Source organism: Rutidosis leptorrhynchoides, chromosome 6, assembly GCF_046630445.1.
Source record: "Rutidosis leptorrhynchoides isolate AG116_Rl617_1_P2 chromosome 6, CSIRO_AGI_Rlap_v1, whole genome shotgun sequence".
NCBI classification, from domain to species: Eukaryota; Viridiplantae; Streptophyta; class Magnoliopsida; order Asterales; family Asteraceae; genus Rutidosis; species Rutidosis leptorrhynchoides.
This window is the reverse complement of record NC_092338.1, coordinates 308,486,593-308,499,508: the sequence shown is the minus strand read 5'-3', so window position 1 is coordinate 308,499,508 and position 12,916 is coordinate 308,486,593. Positions and strand designations below refer to the sequence as shown.

The following is a 12,916-nucleotide window of genomic DNA, read 5'->3' as shown; positions in this document are numbered from 1 at the left end:
CAGTCTATCAGATAACCTCTTGTTTTCTTCTACCAATGACTCAATCTTAGCTTCACTGATCTTCTTCTCCTCAATGGCTTGATTCTCTAAGTTAGTTATTTTCGTGATCAAAGACAACAGTAGATTTTGCTGTGTCTTGAATTCAGCTGGCGTGACTTGAGTTGTTGTGGTGGCAGGTTTTGGTGATGTAACAGCAGCTCTTGCATCCTTCATGAAACCGTATGGTTGCTCTGAGCCTGTTGTTTTGAACCTCCATGTGATGACTTTTGAGATGAATCAAAATGATGTTTCGTTCTCTTCTCCTTCTTCTTAGGCTGTTCTGAAGTCATCGCTTCCTTCCCTTTCCTTTTTCTCTGAATCAAACTAACATCTTCCTCTGTCGCTTCATCATCACCTTCAATAATTTCATCATCAACATTACCTCCTCCTTGAACTTCACCAGTAGCTCGTTGATTATCACCCTCACCTTCCTTATCAGAAACTTCCTAGTCAGAGTCTGAATTCTCATTCCTCCAAGCATTACCTGCTGGACATCGATAATTCTCCTTGGCAAGATGACAAATAAGCTTTCTATTAAAGTCAGGCTTTAAACCCTTGTTTCTTATCTCCTCCATTCTTCGAAAAGTTATCGGATTCATTGGCTTAAGGTGAATAATTTCCTCTTCAAGCTTAGGTAGATCAGCTGCAACGTCATTAATAATTAATTGAATAAAACGGGCATAAATGAGATATCTCTGAGTAGAACTGAAAAGATTTGCTTTGAAGTAGTGTAAGAGAAATCCTGAGAAATCGTATGGAGCCTTTAGGACAGGTGCCATAAACATACTCTGCACTTTTTCATTCAACTTATCAAATCCCGATTTGCGTCCACTCAAGCAGTGCATAATCACATGAGCAAGATATGTAAACTGTGAAGGCAGAAGCGTCTTCATCAGTTCAAATTTGCCAGCAATATACCCAGAATAAGTACATCTCTTGAAGCAACCATGAATTCTTTCTCGACTGATCGTCATGTGGGAGCAGTTCTCATCATTAAAACCCAAAATCCTTCTTATCACTGTCTTAGAAACAATGATCTCATGCTCTTGAACCTTACTAACAATCTTAGCATCATCTTCTGATACGTCAAGTACAGCATTTCTCCAGAATTCTCTTTGATGGTTGTAGTAGGCCGTGCATGGAGTAGAAATAGATGTATGTATCCTTGAACGCTGAAGGAAAGCTATAATCTCTGTAAAATGATCACCTCTCTCTAGAGTAGTTTCATAGAGAGCAACTTGATTGTTCAGTTCACCCTTCTCTAGAGAAATCTCTTGCTGAGCAGGTGGGTTAACTGGATTCACTTGAGGATTAGCTTGTTGCTCCCCCTGTCCTTCTACGTTAACTGCTGGAACATTGACTTATTGTTCAGCCATTGTTGATATCTTAACAAACTGAAATATCAACAGAAATGTTAGAGATACAAATCACATATCATAAAATATCAAAGCATTCGAATCAAAGTGTCATAAACATGTTAACATGATAAACCGTGCGAGTGATAATGTCACACGTCTGGCTGAGAGATCAACCGTGCAAGTGATATAGTCACTCGTGTCACTGTTGACACATTTGAGCAGTAATATGGTTTCAGACAAGGTACACGGTTGAGGTACTGTTCATAAGCGAGTGAGTCAACTGTGTGATGACTCGTGCAGTTAATCACACGTGTCAGCACTGTGAAGCGAGTGAGCAGCCAAATCAAATTTAACGAGTGAGCTCAAGGGTTCACACAGTTGATCATCAACCGTGTAGTGACTCGTGCGAGTCATGTCTCACGCGTACGAGTGATGTCACTCGTGCATGTCTGATGAAACCCGTATTAAATGCCTTTTAAAATTACATAGATTACATGTTTGATCGTTTTAGGGACCGATTTACATCACAATAGCAAGTGTAGGTTCCGTTTAACTCAAAACAATAACAAATAACGATCAAAATGAGCATCAATTTCACAAAATTCGATTTACAAACCCTTAGGGTTTCGATGCATTCAAACAACAAATTAACCAACTTAAACTCGATGAAATCATACCTAGATGGTGGCACTATGATCGGCTAAAAGTGCTAAGCAAATGCTGCGATGGAAATTTGATTTGGTGATGATCGAATTTTTGAGAGAAAAATAGGTTGGGTGCACAAGTGTGAGCTTCTATGCTCGTCACCCCTATTTCTACTCTCGTGATCAACCATACAGTTGATCACACGATCCACCATTAACTACGTGTCTCACCTTAATCACTCGTACGTGTGACCCAAATGTCTTAGGACACTATTGAACAGGGTCATCTGTACGGTTAACCTCACACGTATGGTTACTCGTACGGTTCACACATCAAACGTGAGTGAGTCACTTAGGCAATTTCAAATTTTCACAAATTTTCACAAACTTAGGATTTCGACTCGTTTGGCAATATTAGAGCTAACTAGCACTTTCAATTTGAGTCAAAAATCACTAATCCATCAAGAAATGATCACTAACACTTAGGTAATCCAAACAACTTAACCTTATTGAGGTTATTACTCCAAACATTCTGTTTCTCATGAGTAAGTCCTACAGTGTAATGTTATCTTACGTTCACTAACAACCTTAAATCATTAAAGTCCTTCAAACAATCACAAGCTCTACAAACTTTTATCTTATGGATTTGGTGGCCAATAATATCTTGATCTCGACAAGGTTCTTTCAGATGTCATTGTACATTCAGTGGATAATCAGAAAACAAAAGAACGAAAGAAATCTTTATGAATTTTCTGAGATATAATATCATGCAACTAACAATATGCAAATAAAAGACATTCTACTATGAAATGGAATAACATGCAAAACCAAAATCTTTTTGTTGTTTTACAGTTTACAATGTAAACTATTTAATAAACAGATAAGCAAACATATAAATCCACATTCTTTTTGTGAGCTAGATGATTAACAATTTAATAAAAATGGATCAGAACTGACATATTGAATCAACTTCTGTTGTTCATTCCTAATTATCCAGTCTATGTCTATTATCATGCAATTACTGATATCAATCCTCATTAAATATGAACATATTTATTCCGGACACTTCGACAATCATGTTGGCATTAATTACTTGAACATTATAAAGCAGTGATTTTTGAGATCATGCTAAGTTCATTGATCCTTGATTCTTTCATTAGTTATGATTGTGCATTTTTATTAGGTTGTCAATTCATTATGCCTAACTTTCCGTTATCTCTTTCCATGTACTTCATTCAAATTGAACAGGATCATTCTCACGGCATTTTGAATAATCCTGTCAGCCTTTGGCTTCTATCAGTGTATTGACAATCTTCAATCTAGTTGGAACGGCAGATTTTAGAGTATATTGGATTATCCAAATAGGCGCATTATTTACCGCGAGGATTGGTCTACAGTTAAAGCAGACTTGCCTGATGACTAGTCGTCACACGAAATAAATCTCAAGACCCTTAACTTCTTTATGTTCAAGTTGACATGGAAAACGAATTGAAAGTTAAACTTTCATATATATATTATTTAGAGTATATCTAGGTAAGTATCTTTCCAACTTACAGTCTTAATAGGTATAACTCTATATTGCAGACGACAAGAATCTTGATAGTTCAGTGTAAACGTCGTTATTAAACAATTCAAGCTGCGCGAGGGCGTCACACTAAGAATGATCTGAGTTCTTTATGAGCACATCATGAATTAGCATTCTTCATACTTTCAGGACTTTGCCATCTTGATACGCCAAATATTTTTTACTTTGATTTTCTTTTGATATTACATTTTCAACATATCACAGTCTTTTGATATATTGATTTTGAATGCCATCATGAATGGATTTTCCATTGTTATGCATGAACTTATGTTTCTTTGTTGTGTGCTCAGATCACTCAAAGGTGTTCTCCCTTAAATGCTTGAACGGTCCGCAATAAGGAATTATACTTTTCAACCTTAAGCGAGAATGGACACTTACTTTCGACATAAACTAATTTTCTCTGATATTTTCAGGGTTTAGTTTTGATTATAAAGTCTTAGGCCCGTGACAACGTGGAATGCACCAGCCAAACAGATAATCCTTAACTTAAAATCCACCCCCAACCTTTTCTAGTGATTATCAATTATGATAGGGGATACCCTCAACCGACTGTTGAGTTCCTCAAAAATTATCATTAGATACAGTTTCAGAGATAATTAGGTGACTACCTTCAAACGCTACAGATCGTTCATGACTTCTGAATCTTAGATGATCGTTATTCTTATTATGATTGTCTAATGCCAAGAATTCATAAGTCACATCTATCAGTACATCACACAATAGATAAACATAAACATTCAAATCAGTCCTTACTAATCAAATATATCAATTTTCAGTACAGTAATTTTTTCATCTCCAACATATTAATCAAAACAAGCTCATTTTTGGAAATTTTCAACTTTTTAGGGTTTTCTGGTGAGGCATTTTACACTTTTTAGGTATTTTCTGTTGAAACATATACTCCCCCTAAAATACTAAAACATAAAATCTTTTTGTCTTTTAGCATTTTAACAAAAGAAACAGAAAATAACTACAGACTAGCATGCAAACATGAGATAAATCATGCAGAGAAATACAGACAGGAAGCAAAAATATGCAATACAGATAATAAGAAACTAAAATTTATATGTCATGCATCCTACATGCAAAGTCTAAAAGTTTGATTAACCCTTACAAACAACATTCGAAATTACTTTGTCTCGATCAACAATGCCATTCATCTCTAAAAGTAGCAAGAACCTAGGTTTATCAAAAGCCTTAGTGAAAAGATCAGCCCTCTTGTCCTTAGTACCTATTCTCTTAACCTCAATTATCTTTTTCTCATGGCATTTCCTAAGAAAATGATATTTAACACCTATGTGTTTAGTCATAGAATATTGCACAGGATTCTTAGTAATTGCAATAGCAGCAGTATTATCAATATAAAGAGGAGAGAAATAGATTCTTAGTCCGTAATCGTGAAGTTGTTGTTGGATCCAAACAACTTGCGAACAGCAACTAGCAGCAGCGATATATTCAGCTTCACTCGTAGAAAGTGTAACTGCAGTTTATTTCTTGCACTGCTAGGTCACCAGTCTTTCACCTAAAAATTGACATCCTCCTGATGTAGATTTGTTGTTGATTTTGCAACCTGCATAGTCTGAATCACTATATGCTACAAGATCAAACTTGTCTTCGTTCGAATACCAGATGCTGAGATTTGGAGAATGTAACAGATAACGAAGAATTCTTTTGGCAGCTGTAAGATGAACTGTATTCGGATTAACTTGATAACGAGCACACAGACATATTGCGAACATAATATCTGTCCTAGATGCAGTGAGATACATGAGCGATCCAATGATTGCTCGATAGTATGTAGGATCAACAGGCTCCCCCTCACAGTCTAACGAAATACCATGATTCACAGCTAGTGGGGTTGATACATGACGTTCTTGAGTCATACCAAAACGTTCAAGTATATCATTTACATACTTTGCTTGATGAAGAAAAATTCCATTATCAGTCTGTTCGACTTGTAAACCAAGAAAGTAGAGTAAGAGACCCAATTTGCTCATTTCGAATTCGTCCTTCATAACCTGCTCGAACTCATTGATGAGTTCCTGCTTAGTAGAACCAAAAATAATGTCGTCTACATAGATCTGGACCAAAATAATATCATCATCTTTAACCTTCGTGAATAGAGTACAATCTACCGTGCCCATTTGATAACCTTTTTCGATCATATAACTTGACAAATGTCCATACCAAGCTCTTGGGGCTTGATGTAAACTATATAGGGCTCTTCTTAAACGGTAAACTTTGTCAGGATGAAGATGATCTTCAAAACGCGGTGGTTGATTGACATATACTCTTTCATTCAGCTTGCCATAAAGAAATGCACTATTGACATCCATTTGAAACACTTTGAACTTCATAAATGAAGCAAAAGTCAAGAAAATGTGAATAGCTTCCAATCTGGCAACAGGGACAAAAACTTCATCATAATCGAATTCAGGATCTTGCTGATAACCTTTTGCAACTAATCTTGTTTTTTTACGGATAACATTGCCATCTTCGTCAAATTTGCACTTCTAAACCCATTTTAGATCAATTACTTTAGCACCATGCGGCTTAGTAACTAGCTTCCAAATATCTAAACGATGGAATTGCTGAATTTCTTCTTGCATTGCCATGACCCAATCAACATGCTTCAAGGCTTCCTTTGTTGTCTTTGGCTCTATTCTAGAAAAATGACATGAGTACTCGTAGTATGCAGCAGCAGCTGTCATGTGACTATCAACTTGACCATCAAACTGAACTTGCCTTCTTGTTCTAAAACATGCATTTGGATCACCAATAATATTCTCTCTAGGATGAGCAGCTGTAGTTCTGGGAATTGGTTGTGCAGGAACAGGTATCTCATGATGTAGATTCGTAGTATCACCAATATCTTCATGATTATCAGAACTCTCACTTGAAATATCAGATCCACAGGTATTGTACACTGTATCAACATCTTGATCTGAATCTTGAACTGGTTCATCGACAACGGGTAATGGAGTTAGAGTTGGTGTAGATGCAGATACTTCTGGTTCATTCTGTAAATCGAACAGCATTTGTAACTCAACTTCGTTCTCCATCTAATCTGGAGCAATATTGAATGAGTCAATCAGTTCATTATAGATATAAATCCAAGGATGACTCTTAGAAGCACTCTTCGTATGATTCCTCTGGACCACAACTTCAGACCATTCTTCAACACATCTTGTCTCATTGTTGAAAACTCGCTTATTAGGAGAACTATACCCAAGAAATACTCCAGTAACCACTTTTGAATCAAACTTACTTCCTGGTTTTCTTTTCAAGATGGTACACGGTGCACCAAATGGTTCTAGATGCTTCAAAGATGGTTTTCTCCCATGCAATAGCTCATAGAAAGTTTTACCCAGTCGTTTAACAGTCAGAACTCGATTCATAGTGTAACATGCATTTGCAACAGCTTCACTGCAAAAATGAACAGGTAACAATGAATTTGCTAGCATTGTTCTAGCTGTCTCTATCAATACCCTATTCTTTCTTTCAGCAACACCTTCTACAAGATTGTTGTAAACCAGATGGTTCATCTTCCGAAAACTTAAATGACCTATGCGTTTGTGCCATGTAATAGAATCTTGTTCAGTCGCTTTAGAAACAAAAGCTTGATGATGTTCAGCAGTTGAAGTAGCAACATTCATATCTAGCATATATAAATCAGCTTGTCTAGGAGACTTCATCAAAATAATTTCATGAGGAATCACAAACTCTGGCTTCAAAATGTAGCTGAATTCGTCATCAAATGCTACCTTAAATGATTTTTCACAGATTTGTGAAATCGACAACAAATTGTTTGCAAGCTCTTGACAATAGTTCACTTTGTCGAAACTAACTTTTTCATTCTTCAATAAACCTTGAGCAGAAATGTGACCTCCTTTATCTCCAGCAAATGCTACATAACCTCCCTTAATTGGGTGTACATCCAAAAGAAGAGATAGCTGTCCAGTCATATGTCTCGAAGTGCCGCTATCCACTATCCAGGTATTGTTTGCAGGTACCGTGGTCCCCTGCATATCACATTAAGAAAATTAATTGATAATGGGAACCCACGCCCGTAAGGCAGTAGGTTGTCCATTAACACCCATAGCTTGAACTTCCATCCATTTCCCATTTGTGTCCGGTGGAATCTCATCATTAGAAACCGTAAACTTAGATAGTTTAGAAGTAGCAATATTGCTCTTCTGGTTTTTCACATTTTGCTCATTTTCAGAGTGATTCACTCGTGGTCTGGTACGAGAAAAGTATTTTCGACGACTAGCTTTTTGCGAAGGCGAACGTGCCTTTAGTTCAAAAGCTCTACTATGATCACTTGATTTGGCAACTCTTGCCTCAGTATCCTGTTTAGGAACTTTAATCTTCACAGGAGAAATTGACCTATTGAAGTTCTTTCTTTTATACTCTCCATAGACAACATTTGTCGTACGATTTTTAACACACACTTCATCATTAACAGGTGAACCTGTTTTATGAGCATAAGATGATCTGCGATCATCATATGTGAGATCAATCTTCTGTCTGGGTGATCTATATCTTCTAGGACAATTAGCAGCATTATGTCCAAAAATAACACAATTAAAACATTGACGGAACTCCCTATGTCCTCTAAATTCATACAAGTTATTAGAGTTTGAAGAAGACGGATCTTGTGTTCTTACAAACACAGGAGAATCATTTGTTTTATTTCTTGGAACAGGCTTAGGTGTAATAGGAGGAACCGGTCTGTTAGCAAATCTAGGATTTCTTAAAATTTTAACAGGACCTTTCGGTGTTCTAACTCTACTTGTCTTAGAGTTATCTCCTAACCCAGTTTTCCTATCTTCCTCATGATCTAGAGCACCATCAGCAGTATCATCAGAAGTTGTATTCTTAGTTGAACTACATTTTTTATTCTTTTCAACATAATCTTCATAACTAGGAGGGATACAATCTTCTGGTCGACCGTCAACTACGTTTGCATTAATGAATGTGTTCTGAAAAGGAGGAGATACAGAACTATATCCAATACCCTTTCCCTTGGTGTCATTAAGTTCCACCATTAATGCATTCCATTGTGACACACTTGCCCAACATTTCATCTTAATTGAAATTACCCTTAAATCAGCTTTAACGCATTCATTTTCTTTCTTTAGTTCATTAATTGTGTCAACACGTTTAATTAAAGCTTGATTTATGTTAAAGTTATAACATTTAAGATCGTGAAGTTGTTTTTTATAAACTTTGATTTGCTCTTTCAATTCATTTTCAACCTTAGTGGTCACATGGTCTGCATGCCATTTTTCTTTCATCTCCGCATATGCCTTTGTTAAATTATCTATTGTTACCTTAGATTCAGCGCATTTAACACATTCAATAATAGTAGATGGATCAGAAGATACCTGTTGAGCGTTATTTGATGAGGAAGTCTCAGCCATAAATGCAAAGTAATCTGTCTTCTTCTCATCATCGAGCTCATCTTCTAATTCTGACGAGTCTGTAAGGAACTCTGATGTATCAGCATCTTTACCCAAATGAATCTGTTCAAGTCTGTCCCAAATATCCTTAGCTCTTGTCAAACCGGAAACCTTTTCAAGATCACTTTCTGATAAGCACATCTTCAGTAAGTCTACTGCTTGCTTGTTCAATGCATCAAAATCAGATTGATCTACTCCAGTATGGTCAGCTTTATCTTCAACCTTTGATTCTGAATTCTTGTCCGAATCATCAACTTCTGAACTTACACTCTCGAGATCTGAACCTTCACCCATAAGAACTAACATCTCCAATTCAGCAGCAAACATTTTACCCCATTTGTCTAGTTCCTTATCTGCATCAACCAATGTCTCTTCACTCTGACCAGCTTCTAGAATTTCTTCAAACACTGAGGTATCACCATAGTTATCCTTCCAGCTGTTGAAGTATTAGTCCTCTGACGATGTTGGTGAAACACTTCCAGATTCAGGTGCACGAGGAACTGAATCACGTGCCTTCTTGAATTTATCTTTAACCATCTTTTGAACCTTCTCTCTCCGAATGGTTCGTGACAATTCTTCATCTCTTTCAGCACGAGCAGTCAGCTTCTCAATTATACTTTGACAAGTGACACAATCTTCTTCTATTTCAGTAATCTTAGCCATGTTAGCTGAAAGGACCCGTCCTAATCCACCTGGACGAAGTCATCAACATTTGGTCCCATTGCGATGATCGGCTCCAATTAATGTCCTTATATTGAGCAAATGCATAGCGGAAGACTTAATTCGTACCTGAGAATAAACATGCTTTGAAGTGTCAACCAAAAGGTTGGTGAGTTCATAGGTTTATCATAACAATCATTTCAATATGTTAATAGACCACAAGATTTCATAATCATAAACATAATACACTCGCAAGTGTATGTAAAGCATTCTAAGTGGTTGAGCACTTGGTAACCATACTTAACATTTAATCAACGTCGCATATTCCCTTTATTATGAAATCTCAGTACACCGTACCAAGTGTAGTCACCAAAACGAAGTACTGTGCAACCGTTGAATACTGGTCGTCCAGTCCAGTTGGGGTTGTCAGGCTCGATAGATCTATCAACAGGATTCGTGTTTACAATACCCATGTAAATAGTAGTTACCAAGCTACAGGGAAATATGCCAGTGGTACAACTCAACGTAGAATATATTTTTAAGTACTTGTGTCTATTTTGTAAACATTTATAAAAGCAGCGCATGTATTCTCAACCCAAAAATATATATTGCAAAAGCAATTAAAAAGGGAGCAAATGAAACTCACTTTTGCCTTGAAGGTATTTAATTCGACTTGGTCTCTGATAGATATCATGAACCTAACCATATATATAATATATCAACATATTTTCTTTTTAAGTAATCGTTACATATATATATATATATATACTTTTAATACTTTTAATATTTTCTTAGTCCGTAGTTAGCAGTCCGATGTTAGTGGTCCACAATTAGTTGCTTAAATAAAATAAATAAAGACCCCATCATATTCGTATTGATCAGAATTAATCTCGACCCATGGTACCATGTTGTCAAATGACGTGTTGCGTACATAAAGTACCGTGTTGTCAAATGACGTGTTGCGTACAATCATGAGGTCTTATGATTAATCTTCTCGTGTTGTTTACGGGTGGTCCTGAAATATATAAAATCAAATCATAAGTAATTATATATAAAATATCATATTAATTAGAAAAGATATGATTAATTTACTTTTTCTCCAAATATTTTCGTAGCTAAACTAGCTTCGGATACCCAATCTTATTTTAGTCGTAGTTTCTTCATTACAACTCCGTTTTTGTTATTTCAACTTGCCACTTCCTTGGATCGAGTCAAATTTTAAGAATATGAACTGAAAATACCTTAGTTTGTATTCAAAATCATAGGTTATAGGTCAAACTTTGGGGAAACTTATGAAAGTAATCATTTTCCATCATAAAAACAACATTTAATGATCATTTTTCTAAAAATACTTACACTTTGAGTTAAACCATGAAATTTTTATGTGTTAACATATTCATAAGAAATATCATTTTTCCAGAACATGAACTTCCAATTCAAACTTCAAGACGGTTTTTAATTATCCAACCCAAAACAGCCCCCGGTTGCACTCCGACGACGTAGATTCAGTTTTTAAGATGTTCTTTGTAAAACCAAGTTATATCTTGTTAGGTTAGCATATCATTATGATATATTACAGGTCTTGAAGTGTTTTAAAAGTCAAGTTAGAAGGATCTATTTAGTTTGCGAACAAGTTTGAAATCATTCAAACTATGTTCTTGTTGTTAAAATTTTATACCACAAAATAAGATAGCTATATGAATACGAATATAATAAGATAATGAACAAGGTTACTACCTCAAGTTACTTGGACAAAGTTACTGCAAAAGATAAGAAATAATCTTGAAATCAAAGAGTGGTGGAGTTAGATCAAAAGGTTAGAAGTAAACTTCTTCAAATGGGTGGTTATTTTGATATGTTCTTGAAAGAGTTTTCTTATGGTGTTTAAGGCTTGTAATTAAAGCTAAATGATGGGGAAAATGCTTGGAGATGATCAAGTATGAAGTTAGGAGTATTTTGAGAGAGAAATGAGGGTGTAGGTATGAGAAAATGGAGTGAAGAAATGGTGTTCATTTATAAAAACGTTTTTAGTTTATAAAGAAAGAAAAGGATTCCTAATTTTGTTTTCTTACTAATAATTCATACTACTTGAAAAATCCTAGTTACCTCATATCTAGGGCAGTAATACTGTTGATTAGGATGTTGATTTGATGTGTATATACCAATAGTAAATACGTATAGAAGCTGGGTATGATACGGGTACATATACCCTAGATATACGTATAGAAATCTTGAGGAAACGGAACGAGAATTCAAATATAGCTATCTTTTGTGAATATACTTATATTGTTTTATGTACTTAAGTCCTTAAAAAGTGATTAAATACATTATATATACGATACATGTATAAGCATTATAGATTATAAGTATATATATCAAAGAATGTTACGTATAGTTATCGTTTTGAAAACTTAAGTTAGTAGTTTCAAAATATACTTATAACTCATTGTCATTAGTACACAATGAGATGTTAAACCATTCTTAGATCATGTTAAATATATATAAATACATATATATACACAAACGTATAATTATCGTATGTTATATAGTTCGTGTCATATTGGACGGTCAAACGTTGTGTAAAACTCTTTTCAAAAACACAAGTTTCAACAATTTGGATTACTTATCATGTTGGTATGGTTTAATTTATGTAAATAATAATCTCATAAGTATAATTTGGTCAGAAAATTCCGGGTCATTACAGTACCTACCCGTTAAAGAAATTTCGTCCCCGAAATTTGATAGAGGTTGTTATGGATAACAATAAGAAGGTTTTCATGACAAATAAAAGGTGATAATGGAGTTTTATCATCATTGAGTAATGTAGATAAAACAATTCGATTATGCGAGGAATATAAATGAGACTATCATAAAAGAGCGAGATGAGTAAAATATATTCGTCTTAACCGATGACGTAGTTATGATTGATTTCCGGGATTTAAGGGATTTAAAGAGAATCTTACGTAATAAGATTTGGTTCTTTGGTGATTAAGGAAATCAGGATCTTCTTTGATTATATGCAATAATCTGTTTCGATTGCTCTGTCGGATATTTCACTATAAATTCACCCCTTCGTTTCCTTATTTTCCACGACTCACACCTTCTATTCTTTCTCCCTTGATTCTTACTTTAAAGCATTCATCAATATGCTCCATCCAGTCCTGA

At 35.3% G+C, this 12,916-nt stretch overlaps 1 pseudogene; it reads right to left on the bottom strand.

Moving 5' to 3' along the window:
* The window catches only part of LOC139854635 (uncharacterized), a 41,521-nt pseudogene extending 31,767 nt beyond the window's left edge, over positions 1-9,754 (bottom strand).
* Positions 9,755-12,916: the final 3,162 nt, after the last annotated feature.